The sequence below is a fragment of the Hemibagrus wyckioides genome, linkage group LG29, assembly GCF_019097595.1.
Source record: "Hemibagrus wyckioides isolate EC202008001 linkage group LG29, SWU_Hwy_1.0, whole genome shotgun sequence".
Taxonomy (NCBI): domain Eukaryota; kingdom Metazoa; phylum Chordata; class Actinopteri; order Siluriformes; family Bagridae; genus Hemibagrus; species Hemibagrus wyckioides.
Genome location: NC_080738.1, coordinates 19,806,002 through 19,830,022, shown reverse-complemented (window position 1 = coordinate 19,830,022; position 24,021 = coordinate 19,806,002). Strand labels below are relative to the sequence as shown.

The 24,021-nt window shown below is 38.2% G+C and overlaps 1 long non-coding RNA gene across 2 annotated transcripts; it reads right to left on the bottom strand.

Moving 5' to 3' along the window:
* Window positions 1–571: 571 nt before the first annotated feature.
* Window positions 572–23,932, bottom strand: LOC131349077 (uncharacterized). Of its 2 annotated transcripts, XR_009204038.1 has the most exons (4): window positions 23,385–23,932; window positions 1,622–1,735; window positions 1,390–1,480; window positions 572–1,030 (listed from the first exon to the last, which is right to left on the bottom strand). It is a non-coding gene; the product is annotated as an uncharacterized LOC131349077 (long non-coding RNA). The 2 variants fall into 2 exon arrangements; XR_009204037.1 differs by lacking the exons at window positions 572–1,030; window positions 1,390–1,480; window positions 1,622–1,735 and adding exons at window positions 21,613–22,384; window positions 23,082–23,137.
* Window positions 23,933–24,021: the final 89 nt, after the last annotated feature.

Genomic DNA, 24,021 nt, shown 5'->3' with positions numbered 1-24,021 from the left:
GGTACTTTTTTCTGGCAACCACAGCTGCCAGTTTTTTACCGTAAATTTTACGGGATTTTTTTTTTTCAGTGTACAAAGGTAAGTGGTTTTTGCTTACATACTTAGTTTGTGTTGTTTTCCGGGGATGGCCTGTGGTGGTAAGGACGCTTAATAAAGATCCCTCCAATTTAAAGAACTTTGAAAGGGTTTTGCTTCCAGAGGAAATAAATGCATGCACTAGACCTCACTGTAAAAAAAAAAAAAATCACGTAAAAACGTGTATTTTACGGTAAAATATTGGCAGCTGTGGTTGCCAGAATTTTACCGCAAATTGTACAGTGACACTGTTCACCACTTTACGATATGCTTTATTAGCAACCGTAAATTTCACAGTTGAGAACTGTTTACAACAAATTACTGTTAATAAAACAACAATGTAAACCTGTTTATGGTAAACTACTGTAAGATAAATATACTGTAAACCTAATTACAGTCTCAGATAAAAACCACAACACAACCGTAAATCATATTACGGTATTTTATTGTAAAGTTCAAATTTACGGTAAATTACTGGCAGCTGTGGTTGCCAGAATTTTACCGTAAAAAACACAGTACAACACATAATGCATTAGTTGGTTTGCCTAGATTTTACTGTCAACTTTTTATGATAAATTACTAAGTGAATAAGGTCCACTGTAAACCAAGGCACAAAAATCATCGTCAGACTAAAGCAAGAAAACGTACATACTCAGTGTTAAAAACAGTTTGAATTGATCAAATACCTTGTCCAATACTCACAAATTAGTAATGAAATCTTGAAAAAAACAGCACGTCCATATGATGGATAATCCATGGTGAAAAACAAACATTATCTCTCAGGGCTTACTTGCCCTGGTTGAACAAGAGGAATAAGTCACTGAGTCCAGACTTGTGTGAAGATATGGGATAGACTTGGACATGATGTTCAAGAAACTGGAAGCTACAGCATGTACGGTCACTAGTTCAGCTTGAGGACTTGCAGGTTGTCCACTGTGGGCTGATCTGATCCTCTCTGCAGCCAGAAAACATCCACAAAGCACAGGTTAGACTGATGCAGTGTTTGTGCATGATGCCTACACAGAGATAAACAGCATTCTAGTTGTTCAATAAGTGGTTCACAAATATGTTCAACTTTGCTCCAATGAATTATACATTAATGAAGGCAATATTTATTTATTAATTTAGTTTTGCAGGTCATTTTTATAACTGATGGTCTCAAGGAGAAAGTTCTCATTTCATACAAGTCATCATAAGCATTTATTTTATGTCTGTTGACATGAAGATCAGACACAGTTGCCTCCACTGAAGCAATCAATAATCAAATTTACTACAACACTGACCAGTAACCAGGTCAAATGTACAACCACTGACCAATATTTATCCTGGACAAGACCAGCGTCTGATCAAAAGGGATGATTTGTAGAACAGGAAAGATTGATGAGGTCCATTTCAAGAACAACTGCTGGCAGATGACAGCAACAAAGACAGTAAGAAATATACTGCCTTAACTGAAAGTAAAATCATCTCAAGCATCTCGATGTAGGTTGTAAACTACAATCAAATGATTATATTAAATAAATCAATGGCTAATCGAGTGCCTCACCTGGTAGAACGTGTCCCACATACTGTACTGTTCTTCAGGCAGTCGAGCTCCAGTTCCAGCTCAGGCCCTTTGCTGCAAATCATCCCATCTCTCTCCACTGTGTTTTTACTGCCACTGGCCAAAAAAACAAAAATTACAATCTTTAAAATACAAAAAAACTGATTTGCTTCTTGGATAAAGAGTTTAGAATCTCCCCATGTTCCTGGTCATCACAGCGGGCAGCCAGTGGTTTCCTCCAAGTCCATAACCGCTCAGGAGTTTAAATACATACATGAAATGTTGCAGAAGTGAAATTCTTTTCATTTTAATAATTTTTTTAAAATAAAAAAAATCAAAACTATGTTCCGTTCATGAGTGTGTTGGTCCGTAAAATTTTGAAAAGCACGTGACTTGAGGCTGAGCTCCGATTGGCTTATTTTAAATTGTCCTTGAACCCTCCCAGTGTCGTTAGCGAATCAGTGTTGTTTTTATATATTTGGCCTCATGTGATTGGAGCATTCTCAACGAGTCTCATTAGCACTCAGCAGATCGTCAGTTAACAGCCGCCACTGATTGTGATTCTTCTCCATTCACCGGTGGGAAACAACATCAACTAGCACTTTAAAAGATAATAGAGCATTTCACCTCACACTTCCTTAAATGAACTCAGGCTTTAATGGGCATTAAACGATAGATATCTACAAGATATGTTTGTAACCATCTCCAAAACACTTAATCAACAGTGTGGTTCATTTCTGTGAAGCCTTCAATGAAGTACAAGCTGCAGCAACCAAAATAAACCTGGGCATTATCAGAGCCAAATAAACACAAAACCACAAAACAACCACAAACACACAAACAATTACAGCCTATAATCATTTTTATTGGATATCGCACATTAATTATCAGATTCAACCCATATTTAAACATATTTTAATTTGAAATCAACCTAATTTAACAAACACATTCCATATTTTTAACATCTTGTTTCTGTAGAAATGAAGGTATGTTTTTGCTGAATGGTGAAAGGTTTTATATTGTAAATTTAAATAAACATATCAGCAAAATCTGTAATTTAGACAGAGTAATACCTTTGATTTTAAGGTAATTACTTGTTTATGAAGTTACAGCATTTTACTGTTAATTTTACCAAAAGTTTCTATTTTCACAGTAACAATGTGTATTTTTTACATATTAGGACAGTAAAAATGAAAGTACCTACTGTTTCATTATTTATGGTAATTTGATGTATGTACTACGGTGATATACTATTTTTGACTTTACTTTTACTGTTGCTATTTCACAGTTTTTTACTGTAATTTTCACGTACATTTTTACAGTGCATGTACTGTTAAGTGGGCCTTGATGGATAGCAGTACATAAAAAGTAACTGGTAGATGAGCATTGCATTGGTCTGTATTGCTGCTAAGAGGGCCTTGATGGATAGCAGCAAAAGGAAATACAGACAAACAAGTATGAGTGAGCGCATATGAGCATCTACCATACCGTTAAGAGGGCCTTGATGGATAGCAACAAAAACTAAAATTCAATTCAATTCAGTTTATTTTGTATAGCGCCTTTTACAATGAACATTGTCTCAAAGCAGCTTTACAAAAGAAGAAAACAAAGAAAGGGGAGGGGAAAATGAAAAATAATAATAAAAAATAACTAATTAACTAGAAATAAAAATAAATTATTAAATGATATAGTTAGACTATTATATTTTATCCCTAATGAGCAAGCCTGTGGCAACGGTGGCAAGGAAAAACTCCCTGGGATGGAAGGAAGAAACCTTGAGAGGAACCAGGCTCAGAAGGGAACCCATCCTCATTTGGGTGACACTAAACAGTAAATAATGTAACTGTAACTGATTAATGTCCTTTCTACAACAGAAATCAATGACCCATGAGGAACTACACTGTCAGTGTAGTTTCTAAGGTCATTATAGACACTAGTTCTTTGCTGTCACAAGCTGACAGGTGAAAGCAGAAAGCAGATGATATGGGTAAGTGCGCATGATCAAACTACCGCTTGTATGTAAGGAACCGCAGCAGTTATTATAGATATTATTTTATGAGAAAATAAGACAAGTATGACATGCATATGAGCATCTACTGTACTGTTAAGAGGGCCTTGATGGATAGCAACAAAAACTAAAAGCGGGCAAATATTGGTAAGTGCACATAATTAAAGTACTGCTTGTGTGTAGGGACTGCAAAGGTTATTATAGATATTGTTTTATGAGAAAATACCTCTTGCATGTCAATGCAGTGTATTGCTACTGGTGGTACAAAGAAAGTTTTTTAATGAGTAATTATGAGTTTTTATGAGTAACTAATATTACATAAGTATTATTTTGCTGTGCTGAGAAAGTGTATCAATAAAATAATTATGAGTCACTCCAGAAAGTGGAGAATAGGAAGAGAGTGTGTTAGTGTAAGAGTTTGATAGTTTGAGTGCATGAGAGCTCTATGTCTGTGTGTGTGTTTGTCTGGAGAATATAAGCTTTGCATCCAGTGGACAGGGGTCTGTTCCCCGAGGGTACTGTCACACTGGAGACGAGTGAGTGTGTATGAGCCCTGTAAATAAAGGGACAAAGTAGAGAATCGTACTATAAGAGATAAAATTGTTTAAAATCCTTTTTTGATATTGTAGTAGAAATTGGGTTGTTGTAGGGTTGAGAAAGTTTTTTCTGTTGTATAAATAATTTGAGTTGTTGGCAAGTGAGAATAGGACAATAATAAGGTATGACATATTAAGAAAAAGTGGCGATCATTGTTTGGCTTTGTGGATGAAGGTGGAGTGTTATATGATTGTATAAAACTGCATGTCACTTTAAATAAGTTTAATAATAAAATAGCTAAATAAGTATAAATTCTAAGCAATAAGGTAATAGTTGTGGTGTCAGAGACTACATGACGTAAAGGCATGCTCTCCTGTGGAAACATAATGTTGAAACACCTGTTGTGTAAAGACGTTATAACTAAGTTCTCAAACAAATGGTAAAAAAGAACTAAAGGTATGATGACAAAATGGCCAAAGGAAGGGACATTTGATGTGGCACTGTGTGAGGCAATGGAGACTCTGATAAAAAAATTTACAAGACTACAGCGAGAAACAAAAAGAGTACGCAGAGAAAAATAAACAGACACCAAGAGAGAGGGGTGTTGGCTCTATTTAAGAAAAAAGGGGAAGAGTTGGTGAAAAAGAAAAAGCAGGAGAGGAAAAAGCTAAAAAAGTCAGACAGAATAACAGCAGGGAGGGGTTGGCTACACCACCCCCGTATGTCACCCCTGTATATCAATTCTGTACTGATAAGTGAAGAGTGGATAGACAAGACCAGTAAAACACCAGAATAACTAAGAAGTGATACAGATAAAGAGTTTAAAACTAGGAGTAGATGATTATACAGTATGAAGAGTATGAAGGTGAAGAGGAGTTATCATTTACAGCAGGAAGTTGGAAATGGGGAAGAGATACAGACTAAAGTCTCAATTTTAATTAAAAACGTACAGTGTCGTGGGCTACTCAGGACCTTGAGGGGCTTATCACTCACCTTCCTAGCATCCACGAAGGAGCTGGATAAAGTGTTAGAGGATGAGACAACTGAAGAAATATTATCAAGAGACCAGGGAGGATCCAGAGGGTGATCCATTACTGGCTACACTGTTTAGACAGGCAGTGAAAAAGCCATGCCACAGCCTGTAAAGTGCAAGCTGGAAGATGTTCTGTGACCATGTTTCACATGCTGTTGACTAATACAGGAAGAATGAGCAGAAACTTAGAACCCAAAAAAGAGATACAAAGGAAACTGACTCAGTTGCGACTTGAAGAACTGACAAATGAACATAAGAAAAAGGTCCAAGCGACAATATGGAAAGAGGAAGCAGAGCAGATGTCAGTAAGAACCCCTGTCAGTACACCCTCTGCCCTCCAGCTGGCTCCACCTACAACAATAACATCACTTGCAGCACTTATTCCAACTACACATCAGGTGCCTGCACCCATCATCCAGGTTTATACCCGCCAACCAGAGCAGAAAGAGTGGAGATTGGAGAAACATCCACCAGGATGTTTAACTTTCCACCAGGAGTGTGCTAGGGATGTGGACAGACTGGACATACACATCCATGGCCACAGCCCCCTGGGGGTGTGATTGGGGGAGGGTGGCAGCAGCCTTTTCAGGGTCCTGCTCAAGGCCCAGTAAACCCTTGGGGAGATCCAAAACATGGTTATTAGGGATGCCCAGAGAATCCCATAGGAGAAAACCAGTTACCAATTCTAACAACTAATGCTGAACAAGAACCCATGCTACACATTAAGGTAGTAGGAAAAAACACACCCATGTTAGTAGACACAGGAGCAGTTTATACATGCATAAGTTCAAATTTTGCCTAACATCTCCCCATGTCTGAGAAATTTGCAAAGACTGTAGGATTCTTGGGACAGAAGCAGCTAATTCCTATTACTGCTCCAGTTCATCTACAGTCTAACAATAAAAGCGTGACTATACCTAATCTAGTCTCAAATCAGACTCCTGTTAATTTGTTAAGAAGAGATGCATTATGTAAATTAGCGCTATAAATATGGTGCTCTCCAGAAGGTGTGTATGTAGATATGAAAGGTATAGGAAACCAAATGATGATTACTGAGCCAAAAGCAAATGTGTACTAGATAGGACAGATAGAAAGTGGTGTAAGTCATGTAATCAATAAATGGGGGAAGTTCACTGAAGCATAGATTCCTGAGGCAAAATTACCCAGTGGCGGACCGTCAGGGTCAGCAAGGCCTTCTCTGCTGGCCTAAACAGCAGTGATCTGAATCACTGACTTGCATTTTAATATATTTAATATATTTTTCCATGGGCAGCACGGTGGCTTAGTGGTTAGCACTGTTACCTCACAGCAAGAAGGTCCTGGGTTCGAATCCCTGGGTCGAACTGGGGCCTTTCTGTGTGGAGTTTGCATGTTCACCCCGTGCCTGTGTGGGTTTACTCCAGGTACTCCGGTTTCCTCCCACAGTCCAAAGAGATGTACATTAGGTTGATTGGTAAATACATTAGGTTGATTCTAAATTGTCCATGTGAGTGAGTGTGTGTGTGTGTGTGTGGGGTTGTTTGTCTGTGTGTGGCCCTGCGATGGACTGGCGACCTGTCCAGGGTGTACCCCTGCCTTTTGCCCTATGTGCGGTGGGATAGGCTCCAGCAGACCCCCGTGACCCTAGGAGTCCTAGGAATAAGTGGGTATAGAGAATGAATGAATGAATATTTTTCCATGTGTATTAAATTATTCCCAGTAGTCTATTCTCTACATTTTATAGCTTTTCTTGGTTGTGCTGCTTCCAGTAGTGTATATTTATGATAAGAGTATTTATCCAATCATATTTCAGCCAGTAGATGACATCATGTGTCACCAGGGTGAAAGAAATCTGCCTTAAGGCCTTCAGAATCAATAGTGCAGGCGCCTGGAGCTTAAAATAAGTGGCAATGAAACTGTTCCATTAACCAATCAGATTTGGGGTTGGAGTCACTGGGGCCATCTAGCAGGCATACGATTACGGCAGCAATTTCCTGTCCTTTGATTGGATAATTGGAGTAGTCAGAGGCAGCCCATATACATTGTTTCTATATTCGCTGCGTCTCATTTCGGATGCTGCGTCCTCCGGAGATTGCAGTTTGCTGCATACGGCATCAAGAATGTCTTTTTTGAGAAAAGTAACCGTAATAAAATGGACTATTCCTTGTGAGGTGGGAAATACTGTAGACTAATTTCTTTTTTACTTTGTTATTTAACGGATGATTTGTATCTATTGCTGCGGCATCCAGGGGCAATTCTAGAATTTTCATTTAAGGGGAGGCTCAGCCCCCAATGAGGGTAAAATAGTAATAAATAAATAAATAAATAAAATAAAATAAAGGTGTGACAGGGTAGGATGGTAAACTTACTGCAGCATTCCACTGTACTGCATAGATGTGTCTAACATTTGAGTACTGAACAAGACAAATACGAGTCTTCCTGATCTCACACACACACTCACACACACACACACACACACACACTCACTCACTCACACACACACACACACACTCACTCACACACTCACACACACTTGTGCTTTGATCCTTGCTCTGCGATGCCGTGGTCTATGGATTGAAGAACCCACTGAAAGATGGGGAGGAGCCGAAGTCTGCTGCCGTTTTCATATGAAATTTAAAGGGGACTGAGGCGATCACAAATTTAGTAGAAAATGGCCTAGAGACGCCAAAGGTGGCATCATAATGATGGTATAGAGGTGGATTAATTCAGGAAGGGCACCAGTGAAGGCCTAGGTGTGAAATGCATGGCCTGCCACTGCAATTACCAAATTTAGAGTTTCACTGTACAATGATATATGACCCAGACAAAGATTCTAGCCTAGAAAAGACATGGCAAGAAGAAATAAAAAAGCAGGAAATTGAATTGATCACACAATACATCATCATAGGTAAACAAGGGGTAGCTATAAATATAGCTGAGTGTGAATTCGTAAAAAGGTGGTTCAATGTAGCAGATTCTGTTCCGCATGTAACATTATAAGTAGGGAAAAATTGGAGATCAAAAGACTTAGCTAAACAAAGCCAATGGGAGTCAACAATAAACCCATAGATTTTTCACTCTGCTGATAAAAGCTATATCAAAATCTTGTGTGGTAATGAATTGATTGGTACTCCTCAGGAAGTTGTTTTTAGTCAAAGCCACAAACACAAATGATATCAACATATGAAGTACTAGAGACAGTTGAAGCTGAGCCACATAGGGAAATGGAAAGTCAGGTCCCATCTGAGTTAGGGTTTCAGTATGACACAGATGTTGGACTCATAAAGTCAGCCAGCCCAATCCAAATACAGCTCAGATTAAATGCACAACTACCCAGAAAGACACAATATCCTCTGCAACCTAAGGCAGAAGCAGACATAAAAAATACTATTGAAGGCCTCGTAAAAGCAGGTGTGTTAATAGAAACAACCAGTTTTTGTAATACTCCAATTTTTCCTGTGATCAAAGCAGATAAATCTAAATGGCACCTTGTTCATGACAACAATCAATGATATAGCAAAGGAACATCCAGCTGATGTTCCAAATCCACACACACTACTAACCAATGTCCCTCCCGGAGCCGAATACTTCACTGTGATTGATCTTTGTTCGGCCTTTTTCAGTGTTCCAGTGGCAGAAGAAAGTAGATATCTGTGTGCATTTACATATGTTGGTACAGTAAGCAACATACGTACACCAGAATGCAGCAATGGTTTAAGCATTCACCACATACTGTATATTCAATCAGGTTCTTAAGGCTGATTTAGATGACCTGATGATAGACAGTTCATTGTTCATTGTAATATATGGATGATATAATGATCTGCTCAACATCCCTAGAACAATGCCATAGAGATTCCATTAAGGTGCTTAGTAAATTAGCTCAGGGGTGTCATGAGGAATATGCAGTAAAAACAGCTCCCTTGAGGGAAATAATGAAAGAAGTAGGACTACAAAATCTAAGTGCTTCTCAAGATGGAATACAGATGCATTGGTAGCATTTGAATCTATAAAGAAAGAACTGCAAACAGCGCCTACCTTAGGTACACCTGATTATACTAAACCGTTCCACCTATATGTGCAAGGCCCTTAACCTCTGCTCCAGGGGCGCTGTATCATGGCTGACCCTTCGCTCTGACCCCACCCTCCAAGGCTGGTATATGCAAAGAAAGAATTTCACTGTGCTGTAATGTATATGCTGTAATGTACATGCTATCAGCAAGGACTTGCAGCAGTATATTACGCATATGAGAAAGTTTCTGCATTAACTATGTGTTACCCAGTAATCATTTATACAAATCACAAAGTTGTAGAGTTGTTAGAACAAGGGAAATTTGTTCTAACTCTGGCTCATATTCTAGCTTATTCCTCACTGCTCACATGTCCAGATGTTACTAGATGTAACAGTTAACTCGGCTGAATTCTTATGAAAGCGAGCCTCATGTGTAGCTAATTCATTGGCATTCACTAGGTTATGGCCCAATCTTGAATTTATACCAATATCTGAAGCAGAAGTCACTTACTTTGTCGATGGGTCTAGTTTTAGAGATCATTTAGGAACTCACACAGAGTATTCAGTGGTAATGAAGGATGGAGAGGAATTCAAACCCGTTCTATCTCAACACTGTTTACAGCCATGCTCCGCTCAGTTAGCAGAACTAAAAGCTCTCACAGCTGCATGCCAATTAGCAAAGGGCCAGATAGCAAATATTTTACGGAGTCAGCCTATGCTCATGGTGTATGTCATCTGTTTGGAGCAGTATGGAAACAGAGAGGTTTTAAAAAGAGTGATGAAACCCCCATTCAACATGCCAAACAGATAGGGCAATTAATGTCTGCTATGATGTTACCAAAACAATTGTCAGTTGTTAAATGTCAAGCCCATAAAGAAGGAAATGACTATGTCACTAAAGGTAACAACATAGCAGAATCAAAACAGGCCTCGGGATGTCAAGTAGCAGTATTAGCTCCAGTAGTTCTTATAGAGCCACGGCCTCAGTTGGAGGATATTATTCGGATTCAACAGCAAGCAGGCCCATATGAACACTCTATGTGACATCAGAGGGGAGGTCAGAAAGATGCACAGGAAATTTGGCGGTCACATGAATGTCAAATCATTTCACCAACCACACTCTTAAATATTCTGATTCCAGATGCTCATGGGTTTGACCATTGCGCAAGAGGAGAGGTGATAAGGAACAACAAGCGTATTGGGCTCCATATTTACATGCAATGCTGGATGAATTTTTATCCTGGTGTGAAGTATGTGCCAAAAATAATGTTAGGAAAAGAACAGTGACACCTATAGGCCATATATCGATCCCAGAAGGGCCATTTAAGCACTTAGTGATGGATTATGTGGTTATGATAAAGCGAGTTCAAGGCAAAATGTATATGCTTGTAATCATTGACAGATTCAGTAGATGGGTAGAAGCAGTACCATCGGCAGATGAGGGGGCAGGGAGAGTTATCAAATTTCTCACAAGGGAAGTAATACCTAGATTTGGCATTCCATCGGAGATTAGTTCAGATAACAGATCAGCGTTCATTCAGAAAACTGTAAAGCAAGTACTGCAGCAACTGAGTATAAAACAAAGATTAGGATGTGTTTACCATCCACAATCTCAAAGAATGGTAGAAAGAATAAATGGTACCCTCAAGGCCAAATCTGTGAAAGTACTAAACTTAACTGGGTTGATGCTTTACCTCTTGCACTAATGAGCTATCGCATGCAAACTAACAGAAGCACACAACTAACCCTGCATGAAATGCTTATAGGTCGACCCATGCCTGTGCCATATTGCAGAAGCCCTTATAAAGGGCCGCCGTTAGAGCAACTGCAAATGGAACTCAGGTCTTATATGAAGAAACTAACTGCAATACATAAGGCAATCTATGTACAGGAGACAAGCAAGGAGCCCAGTGAAGAGGCAGTCACTACATGCCCAATTGTTCCAGGAGACCAGATATCTGAGAGTGTTCCGGAGTAAGTGGAACAAACCCAGAAGGGAGGGGCCCTACAAAGTCATAGCAGCCACTCCAACAGCAGTTAAGGTGGAAGTCAGAACCACATGGTATCATTTGAACCACTGTACGAGAGTCAACAAAGTAAGTTCAGAAAGAGAAGGAGGAAAAAAAACATGAAAAAGATGATTAGAGATGAGCCATGCCTTGGGGGAAGGACTAGCCAGACCTCTCCCCAAAAGGCGGCCCTCTATGATGCACAAAGTATCTGAGTCAAAGACATTTATACTATAGCAAGGACATTCTGAATGATGCTGACATTTATCCTGTGTTGTGTTATGCATGTTCCATTTTACGTTTGAAGTGATTTACATAACTATGGCAATCATAGGAAAGTGCTGTACTGATTACACGCTCATTGTATGTCACTATGTTGTGAAAAGTAGAGCATGTTTAAAAAAATCATGGAAATTGAGTCTTTTACTCCTTCCTAGTCAAGTGTGGAAGGAGAGGTTTGGCTGATTCTTCGCTAGAGTGCGGATACATAATTAGGTTATTGATAAAAGCAGTGATTTAATTTAATCACTAGATAGTGTAAAAAGAGTAAGGTATGGATCTGCACTCTAGGTAACAACAATTGGTATGGGACTTATAAGTCCCACTGGGAAATGAAGAATAATTTTATCATGTCTGATGTGTGTATGCAAAGGAATGTGCCATATATGATATACATGTATGACCTGTTTAGTTTAATGTGTAGCCTAGTGAGTGTTTAACTTGTGTGCATTGGAATGTGACCCTATAGGGTAAAGTAAGCCGGACTTAGACAGAGTGGCCCCACCATTGCATACTCAAGGGGGGCCCAAATAAGAAACAGACATTGGGAGGACAGGTAGGAATGTAGAGTGAAAACTAATGGTAGTCAAAGCATATATAATGGGGAAGACGGGTTGGAGAGGGAGTTGCTTCGCCAACCAACTCAGGCTGTTATTGCATGATAATAACAGCCTTATTCTTCTGGAACCAAAACAACAGTGGAAGGGGCTCAAAACCATTACTGGTCATAAGGAGCCCAGCTCTCAGGCTGTGGGTGATCAGAAGTGGGTGAACGACCTGAATCTATTCTTAAATAGATTTGATCAGCTACCCTCCACGGTCCCCAAAAAGTCCACGCTGATGCTGAAACCCCCTTCTCTGCTCTCACAGCAAGTTACTCCGGCCCCACCTCTCCTCTTCATGCTGCACTCAGCTCACAGCCTACCCACAATACATCTCTCCACAACACATCAGACCTATCCCCCCTACCAGTCTACACTGCAGACTTCATGTTCAGCTCAGCATCCTGTCATGTACAGAAGTTCTCTGACGACTCTGCCATCATCGGCCTGATCTCAGATGATGATGACAGGGAGCACAGAGAACTGATCCAGGACTTTGTGAACTGCTGCCAACGGAACTGCCTCCAGATAAATGCGGGAAAAACCAAAGAGTTGGTGGTGGATTTCTGCAGGCACAAACACCCTTCACTACCACCAGTGAACATTCAGGGAAAGGACATTGAGAGAATGAATTCCTATAAATACCTGGGTGTTCATCTGAACAACAATCTGGACTGAACAGATAACACGGACGCTATCTTTAAGAAAGGACAGAGCAGACTCTTTCTGCTGAGGAGATTAAGGTCTTTTGGAGTGCAGGGAGCACCTACTGATGACCTTTTTTGACTCTGTGGTGGCCTCATCCATCTTCTATGGAGTGGTCTGCTGGTGCAGCAGCATCTCTATGGCAGAAAGGAAGAGACTGGACAATCTAATCAGGAAGGCCAGCTCAGGAGGATCGTAGCTATCATCCTTGCTGGAGAATGACTCTCACTCCCTGTATGACACAGTTACATCTCTAAGCAGCTTTTTCAGTGACAGACTGTTCCATCCTAAATGTCTGAAGGAGCGATACAGAAGGTACAGAAGGTCTTTTCTCCCTACTGCTATTAGACTTTACAATAAGAGCTGCTCAGAGTGAACCAGTCACCCTAATACACATTGTTCATACTGATATTTTAATACTGATTTTTATACTGTGTTATAACTGTGAATAACCTGTCATCATAATACACACTGTTGTATGTGCTATTCTTAAACTGTGGAATTACAATATAATTAAAATTCTGTGCAATAACATCAGTGCAATAACAACAATTTAAGATGTACAATAACCTTGTGCAGTTGTTTGTTTCTTTTGTGAAATTATGATTATTGTTGTTATTTTTTCTTTTTCTTTTGTATTTATATAGATTTTTTAATTTTTCTGCTTCATATTTGCACATTTTTCTTCTTTTCTTGCTGCTGTAACATGGAAATTTCCCCACTGTGGGACAAATAAAGGTTTATCTTATCTTATGTTATCTTATTTTCATGGAGCCATGGAATGCAGAGTTTAGAGATCATCAGTGGTGGGCAAAGACCACATCTCCTGTACTTAAGTGAAAGTAGAGATACCCTAGTTAAAATGTTATTCCGGTAAATGTAGAAGTACAAAAGTACTTGTATCCAAATGTACTTAAGTAAAAAAGGGCTACATTTATCCTAGCTCTTATGTTGTTGTTTTTTTGTAATTAACTATTCATTTTATGTGAGAAGAATCTGTCTCTCTACTCACACATGCCTGTTAATAAGGTCTGAGAAATGATCATAATATCAGTTAACATTATTTTAAATCAAGGAGCACAAGGGGAACATGGAGCTGTAAAATAGCAGGACTTGAGGACAAGTAGGTTTTCCTGCTAAGATTTAGATTATTCTTAAGATTACTGTGTAGATGTTGAAATGACACATTTGTTGAGAATCAGTTTTAAGCAAATGACAAGTGAGTTTAACAGAAACTTGCTGCCCTACAGATTCAGAAGAAAAAAGTTCAAAATGATTATTTTGAACCTCTATGTTTTCACAAATATGACACAGATATGACGAAATCGTATGTTACTGAGGCAACATATGTTACTGAGACTCCTTTAGTCTTTAAGACAAATTCAGGTTTAATCATTAAGGTATAAACAAAGAGACGTTACTAGATAAATCGTTTAATCATAGATAATGATTAATGATAAATTGGACAGTTATGTTTAATCATATGATGATTTTCATTTTGATAACTAAGTTAATTTAATCAGTACTTATTCTCATTGTTGTACACTGATATGTTGCTTATCTAATTATCGTCTCTATTACTCAATTATTTGATAATAATGATTATTTGATTATTTGGTCATCTAATAATCCTTTCAGTATTAAGCACCTTTCATAATCATTAGTCAACAGTTAAAATTATGATAAATAGATAAAATTAGCACAATCGTAGTCATAGAATTTGAGTAGGGAACCAGATGGTTCGTTATAGAGGGAAAAAATTATAAAATCACAAAAATAGAAATGAGCAAAACTGGCTGAATCATCGTTAGTGGGTTATTATTCTGGAACTTTCTGGCTTTGGCGTAAACATCACAAGGGCATAGGCTAGCACATCGTACCATATCACGGTGTTGGCTCCACTGAGACCAAAAAAACATGTTGATGAAGTTCAGAATCCTTGGGTTTAGGGGCGAGAACACCATAACAGTCTTATTTGACCCAATTCTGACTTGAGTGTTTATTTTAAGAAAAATTAATGTTAAAACTACCTTTATATAATGTACAGGTGTTATATTGCGTCTTATCATCTTGTGCAAATAAAAAGTAGTAAGTGGAAAGTTGGTAAAACTCCTTGTGGCATAAGTAAGAACAAAACAATAGGTCCGAGACGGGAGAGGGTTTGGAGAAGATGTTACTGAAGCGCCAGCAAAATATTATTGTAGTGGCTGATGTTAATGTAAACATAGGGAGAAAACACTGAATAGGTGTAATGGAAATATACAGACTTAAAAACATGAAGCAATGGAAGACTTAGAGAATTAAGTTAAACTAGATTAAAATAAACTGGAATAAACCTAGCCTAAATACATGAATAATAAAATAAGTAAATGACTAAATAAATAGGTTAAAGGTAAACTAGGTTAGTTAACCTAAATTAAAAAAAACTAGACTAACATCACAGAGCCAGTTTACCCCTTTTACCTTTATTACCACATAGGCAACGAGTGAAAACTGAAGTAAAATAAGTGCAGCACCCTTCCCTTAAATAATAATAATCCTTAAATAAAAATCCTCAGGATTTTAAGTAATTGCCCGGCAGTCACCATGAACCACACCGGAACAACAAACAAGTACACAAACATATGGAACATGTGGGTTATGTAGGTTAAAGTATGAGTGATAAATTAAAGGGGTAATGAAATAAATCTGGTTTTGGTTTAAATAAGTTCTGAAGTTTAGACAGATCCACAACTAACACGTGTTAAAATTAAAACTTGTGACCCATAGGCTGTATGAAGGCCACAGAAAGGTGGGGCTGTTTTTCAGGGGGAAAAATTAGTGAACGTCAAAACAATCCATAGAGAAGTAGAGCCCAGCAAGTTTAGGCAGCTGGGCAGGAAGGTATATATACTGGGGGATTTGTGAAGGGGGGTGTGTTTGACTGCATCGGTTCATGACTCTGTGTATCTGAGTGCCATTTCCGGTGATATTTTTTAATAAAACCGGTTGCTTTTTCTCAACCAAGCCTGGAGGAGTGCTTTATTTCTTTGTTTCTGTCCTGCATTTTTGATCTGAACTATAAGACTTTTTGATAATATTGGTAATTGAAAAAGGCTCTAGAACCACCCTGAAGTGTCCACCCGGAGAGGGGCTCTGGGTTCCGACAGTTCAAAAAAATATTTTTAGCTTGGTTTGCTGTGCTGTAATTGGACAACTGCTTTTTTTTAAATACAAGTAACAATAGATGTAAATACAAATAATTTAGTGGAGTAGAAAGTATGATATGTTTCTTCAAAATGTAGTGGAGTGAAAGTAAAAAGTCTCAAAGAATTTTTATACTTTAGTAAAGTACAGATACTGGATAAAGATACTTTACTTTAGTACAATACAGAATTACATTTACATTTATTTTCTGTGTTTTATGCAACACGGTGGTCCTGGAGGAATGCTGTATCATTTTGCTGTGCACTGAACCAGTTGTGTAGACCTTTTTCGGGCTGATGTCACGATTAAGACACACCGAAATCACTGAATTTGTGGAAGTGAAATAACACACACTGAAATGTCCTGTCAATTATTAAAGGTTAATCAATTTATTTTTAAAAATATGAATATTTAATACTGAAATTTTAAACAATGCAATTTTTTGTCTCCACTTGAAAAATTCACAGATTAATTATGCAACCATGTTGAATTGCAGAACCTTAAAATGCAAGCACTGTTAATACGATGGATTTTTTTTTCAGTTACTGCTATTTAGCACCTTTTTTGCTTCAAATACATTTGTCGCTATTTTACTTCCGTAAGAATGTTTGCTGTTAATTCCAAGTTTTTCATTTTTAATGTGGCTGTTCATGAGAACTCTCAGTATAAGCTTCAAAGAGGTGTCTATGTGGTGTATTATTATTTTTACTAGTTTAGAGGACATTTCTAATTTTGCATTTTTTTCTGTGTACAATGTCTTTATTTAGAACTTTAAGCTACTACAATATAATTAGGTGTAGGTAACTGTAGTACAAGAATGTCATTATACAAAAATGTTTACAGCACTATCTATGCACATGGCAATTAATCTTGAACCTTTAGTCAGAAATAAAAAAAAAACGACTGATGTCTGCTCATGCATCTACCACTCAGTTATCATGCGGATAGTGCATGCTAAACAGCTCGACCAATCAATTTGTATATTTTCAGCAATGTGAACCTACAGGTTTTGAGAGAAACCTAAAAGCTGGGAACTTGGGTGTGTCCAGACTGGTTTGGCAGTCTTTAATTTGCACTGAAGTAGTCACAAAATATTGACACTGTGTAGTCACTTTTGTTGCCAGCGGTTTAGACATTAATGGCTGTGTGTTGAGTTATTTTGAGGGAACAGCAAATTTACACTGTTATACAGGCTGGACACTCACTACATTGTAGCAGAGGGGCATTTCTTCAGTGTTGTCACATGAAAAGATATAATAAAATGTTTACAAAAATGTAAGGGGTGTACTCACTATTGTGAGATACTGTATATACAGCTCTTACAACATATCTCTTGTTTTGCTAACCCAAATAAACATTGACTGCCCCCACTCTATAAATCGAGTGCTAGAAATGACAATAAGTCTTCTTGACTTCATTTTACAGTCACTCCATTTTCAAAGGTCAAAAGAGGTGATGATATGAGTGAAAGAGGCCAGCATTAGGCTGAAAAAACAAAACAGACCTGTCAGAGAAACAGCAGAAACCTGCTCTACTCAGCAATCTGCAACATCAAAAAGCCTGGGAGATCATGGAAGAAAGACCCCTTCACAACATCTAGCCAAGTCAAAAACACTCTCAATGAGGCTGGAGTATCATTACCAAAGTGTACAATCAAGAGACACTTTCATAAAGGCATGGGTTTACATAAACATGCTCTGTTAACACAAACAAAAAGGCCAGAAAATACTTAATGTACTAAATGTACCAAAAATCATCTAATAAAAACCATGCCAAGTTCTTTGGGCATATAAATCCAAGATGAACTTGTAGCAGATTAATGGGAGGAGAAGAGTTTAGAGAAGGAAAAGGAGGGCTCATGATCTAAAGCCTACCACATCAAATGCCAAACATAGTGGAAGTCTGCTATTGCAACTAGGTTTTTGGTGTTTCCTGATGATGGAAATAGAAGTAGCAGGAAGAATTCTGCAGTGTAAACAGGTACACTTTCTGATCAGACTCAAAACCGATAGGATGATGCCTCACAGTGCTGATGGATAATGACCCAAAACATATCGTGACTACAACCCAAGAACTTCTTAGGACAAAGAAATGAGATGTTCTTAAATGGCTGAGTCAGTCACTGGACCTCAATTCAACTGAGATCACTTTTACCTTAATAATGAAAAAGGCAGAAAGAAGCCACAACCAAGCAGCCAATGAAGGTGGCCTGGCAAAACATCTCAAAACAACTTCACATTAGATGATGTTCATGGGTTACCAACTTCAGGCAGTCATTGACTGTAAAAAGCTTGTATCCAGGAATTAACAAGAATTCTTATGTTTATAAATATGTTAGATTGTCCAATTGCGTTTGAGCCTGTGAAAATGGAGGGACTACACTGTGTTCCAAATTATTATACAAGTGACATCAGTAGGATTACAGTTAAATAAACATTTCATTTTTGGTTTTCCAGTGAAAGTTTTTGCTTGTTTTATTTCTCCAGTCATTTTAGATAACTGGGATAAAGCTCAGACAGATTTGTTAACTAGTTTTCCAGTTGATATTAATTAAAGGTAATTCCACATTATTAAGCAGGGCACAGTTTTCAAGCAATATGGGGATGAAGAAAGATCTTTATGAAAATGAAAAGCATGAAAATAGTCCAGTGTCTTGGATTGATATTTCAGGAAACTAAAGAGAGATCATCGAACTGTGAAAATATTTGTGTGTGATTCAGAGCACAGAAAAATTCAGTCTGTCATGATCCCTGCTCTGCTGCCTCACCCGGATCCAGCTACTCCAGTTCCTGGTTTTCACATGCTCTCTCTCTCCCCCTCCCTCTCCTGCACGGGTTTCTCACTTCACCCTGTTGACGAAGCCTTTGGTGTGTCCAACCATTGCTGCTGCTCCATCAGTGCATACACTCATGCAGTCGTCCCACTGATGTGTTCCTTGTTCAAAATGTTCTGAGGTGACCTGAAAATTTTCCTCACCTGTTGTTTTTTTGGCAATTCCTTGCAAAATAGGAAGTTTTCTCCTATGGTGTCTCCATCCACAAAACGCACATTGGCCAAGAGTTGAGAATGTCCACTAATCCGTAGACTCATCAAGTGGCAATGTAAATTTGTCACTGATGCATATCTTTTCCAAAAAAAAACACTTTTGAGATATATATATATATAGTATATATATAGATTCAAGATTCAAGAAGCTTTATTGTCATTTCCCCCACATATATCTGGCGCAGTACATAGTGAAATGAAACAGCGTTTCTCCAGGACCTGGTGCTACAGAAACATACAACAACAAAGAGTTCAACACAAAACACCACAGAGCTAGGACAGAAGATTGTCTTAGCCACGTAAAGTGCAGTGTGCAGCTAGGTGCAAACAGAGCAAAGACAAGACAAAAGACAAGAAATACAAGAAAGACAACACAAAAGAACACAGGACACTTAGTGCCGAAAAGAAATAAAAGAACATGTACTGGAATGTCAGTGAAATAAGATAAATAAAGTGAAATGATGTAAAAAAATATTGTGCAAAAATACACAGCAGCGGTTGAGGGAGTGCAAATAGAATAAACATAAATATAACTATAGCAGCGGATGACAGGTAGAGGTAGTGCAGTAAGTAATGAACAATATAAATTATGTGTGTGTGTGTAAACAAAGTCAAGAGAGAGTGTGTGTGTGTGTGTGTGTGTGTGAGAGACAGAGAGTTGATATACAGTTCAGTCCTGAGTGAGAGTGTGTGTGTGTGAGAGTGTAGAACAGTTCAGTCCTACATATAGTACTACATATAGTAAATATATATATATATAAGTAGATCAGTATATAAATTAGATATGAATATTCAGCAGGGATATTCTAATAATAACCACTAGGTAAACTCAATATGAATATGAGCAGATATTAATACTCAATGCACAATATGAACACTACAGTACAATACAATATCCCTGAAAGAAATAAACAATGTAGCCCCCTAGGGAAATGTACCAAATGTACCAAAAATCACTGATGTCCAAAGAATATTAAGCTTTTTCAGTTGCGATGCACAATTGTACACACTCCCTAACTCAAAGGGTAAATTCACAGCGCACTATTAACTGCCAAATCTCACTAAATACACTGTGCACGGATATAACCAAAATTATAAAGTCCCACAGGGAATATTTCTCAAAAAGAGTGAATAAGGTAACATCTTGCACTGTCTTTGGAACTGTAATTGATAACACAATTTCAATAAACAGACTATAAACAACGTGGGCCCACTCACACAAACACACTCACACACACTCACACACACACACACACACACATACACTCACACACACACACACACTCACACACACACACACACACACATACACTCACACACACACACACACTCACACACTCCCCCGACACAGACCTGAGGTGTTGCCTGTGTGCGTAGGGGCCTTTTAAACTCCAAACTGGCCTCTTCACTCTTTAGTGAGCAAAATAAAACAACTGAATGTACCTGTGTTCCTTTAAGCAGTCACGATCCCTCTCCCGACAAACACGAACTCGGCACACTCCACCCCGAACAGCCGTCTGTCCCACGAGGCCGGAGGAACTGGGTGCGCTATCCGGTGCCATCACGTACAGTCCCGCAATGTCAGAGGACCTCTGAGTGCTTCCGGTGACTCAAAAAGGTCTATCTGATTTTGTCGTTCTGTCCCACGACGAATAATGAACACCGCGCTAGCAGTAAACAGTGCAGTATAGTCCGGCCACTAATGAAAACCGATATCACTGGCTTTCAACAGGTCTCAAAGTTTTCCACCCGTGAACCGTTTATCTACAAATAGTTAACCCACAGCCTGCGTCAACTATGATACTTAAACACAAAAAAAATACTATAAACAAAATAACTCTTTTATAATAACATAAAAAAACAGTCTTTTGACTGTTGTGTTTGTGACGCATGAGTTTAGGTATAGAGAAATTCAACTCTTTTGGATGTCTTCATGTGAGTACTAGGGAGCAATATATCTCTTCAGTGTGTTTACATCCAATTCAAATGAAGGGAAATGCTACTAGCTAAACTACGGTTTAATCCTGTAACTGAGATAATATTTTGCATTTATATACATTAATTAAATAAATAAATTCAATTCGATGTATGCAAAAATATTTAGCATTTAACAGAAGCTTTGGGCTGTTCCTAAACTGGCACTTGACATCTTGCTTGCAACTGAAAAAATGTTTTTATGTTATAAACAAAACATTGGACTGGTGGTTCATTGTAGCTTTTTGTGTCTGTTTGGTAAGCTTTCTCACTGTGCTCTTTTTCCTGAGAATCTGAATTCCATCTCAGGTTCCGCAGTCACTTACTTTATTCTCCTCAAATATAATACACACAATCAATATTCTTTCTCTCGCTAGAAGCTGTGTTATTTAGTAATATTTTGTTACTGATAGTTACTAGTGTTACGTGTTGGTCAAATTAAATGTCAGACTGATTAGCAAGGTGGAATGTCAGCAATAGCCTTGTTTAAGAGAATGATGGCCTCAGGAATGAAGCTATGTGAAAACATTGTAGCTCATGTAGTCCTTAAAGCTGTGTCTGCTAGATGGACTAGATTATTCTAGTGGAATAAAACTAGGAAAGGGGAATTAAATTTCACAGGAATTAGAGGAGCTGTACTTGGAATAGACAGGATGGCATGACTGATTCCATGATGGCTGAGTAGAATCAAGTCAGCGCCAAAGAATTTGAAAAAAAGAAGCAAAGAATTTGTGAGACTCTACATTAGGAGTAGAGTAGGGTGTGATTTAACCTGTAATTAACTGCCATCTTGGTGTCACACCATAAAAACTTTGCAATATGTGACTTGGTGTAAAAAGTAAATAAAGCACTGGAAGTAGAACACAGTGCTGAGGAAGGGAGGATCTGAAATGTGGTCACTCTCACACCCTGTTCCCTATTAGTAAGGAAATTGTGCATCCAGTGGCAGATAAACAGGGAACGCTGAGCCTCCTCAGTGTCTAGAAATACATCAGAGATGACGTTATTTAAAAAGAAGAAAAATACCTAAGGTCTGCTTAAACAAAGGTTTTATTACGATGGGGAATTGCACAAGACAAGAAAAAACTGACAAGACAAAAACTGTTGTAGGAAATACCCTTTACTCAAACACATTATAATCCTTGTTATACAACAAAACATTATGGTAACTACCAGTTAATAGTGAATAGTACTGTAGAGTATTAAATAGTATTGACAGAGCTTGGCAATGTATAATAAAACTGACAGACAATGCCATGGAATTTTGGGTAGTGGATCCCACTGGTTAAGGCTTTGGGCTGCTGATCCGATCTCTGTCTCTGTTTTCAGTCAGGGAAGCACTTTTGCTGCCTGAAGGCAAACACAAAGAGAAGCTTCTTCCCACAGGACATTTGGGCCTTCAACCAGGACAAAACATAAAACTCGACTTAAAAATCGACTTTTCTCGATTTGTCTACACAACACCCAGTACACCAAAAAGATTTTGCACAGTACATATTGTATATATTCATTAAAACTGCACACATCTGCACTTTATGAACAGCAGAATTACAGAAGTATGACTGTTATGAATAAAGTTACCTAGATATTTTCCCTTCACTATCTGTACAGGTAAATTCTATTTATGTTGTAAGTCTGAGAAGCTTTGGGATGTGGTGTAGAAGACGTTATGCAGTATTTAGTCTCTCCCATCATTAATACATGATTTTGGCGAGAAATTAGCGCAACTTTGGACAAAAATAAATGGTGTGATATTGTATAAGCTTATTGAAACGATGCCATAGTGAATGTGTGCCGTAATGTAAGCAAAAGGAGGTCCAACCAATTATGTGACATTTTTGGCCAGGCAGTGTGTGTTGTCCAGTGTCAAGGCCTACAAATATAACTCATATTTTAAGTAAGCTTTACAGAACACCAAGAAATGTTCTTATAACAATATAAGTAAATCTGAATGATAAGAAAAATAACATTTAACGTTTTACGAAATCTTAAACGTTTATCATCCAAAAACAATCAGTTTTACTCAAGTGTTACCTTTAATGGTTCAAAACAGAAATAGAGTAATAAATAACCCTAATAAATAAATGCACTTACATCAGCCTTTATTAAGACAGAGCTGGCAGGACCAAGAATGACTACTACTAGGACTTCTGCACACACACACACACGCGCACACACACACACACACACACACACCTGACTGAGAAACACCAAGATGGTGAACTAAGAAATCTTTACAGACACACTTGATCTTTCAAAACATTTCACAGTACAATTGCCTTAGGCCTTAAAGACAGGAAGAAATAAGATATATTGAAAACACTCCATGCATAATGCTCAAAATTAAATAATTTTAAAAGTTCTGTGAATTTAAATCAAATTAAAAATTACACTCACCCATTTGCAGCACACAATCGGTTCATGTAAACATTCCTTTATTCTAGTTTTGTGAGTAACTGTAAAATAATACAAAATTGAGCCAAATATTTCCAAATATTGGAAAAGAAATCTCGAGATCTCATTAGGAAAGTTAAAAAGTGAAGAAATTCATTATGGCACCACAGATTTATGTGATCTGATAAGAGTGCCAAGCCCTCTGCTGCCAAGAATGTGGTATCACCATGTGGCCGAAACATCCACTGACCAGTTGTTAACTACTGATTTGAATATTGTGAGATAGGACCCCAGGACCAGCACACTGCACTGCTAGGCCCTTGAGAGCAAGGCCCTTTACCCCTTAACTGCTCAGTTGTATAAAATAGATAAATGTAAGTTGCTCTGGATAAGACTGCCTGCCAAATGCCATAAATGTACATAGACATGCATTGTCTCTCTGTGCCATGGTCTTCTTGAACAATTAAGTCCCAGGCTCTGCACTGTGTCCTTCTAGCCACTATAAACTATGCAACTACAGTGTGAGTGATTTTTTTAAATCTCATTTATCATGCAGGAATCATCAGTTGTTAAAAAATGTGGTTTTTCAGGTTGAAATAACAAGCACCTCAGCTGTGATTGGTTCCCAGGCCCTTTTGAC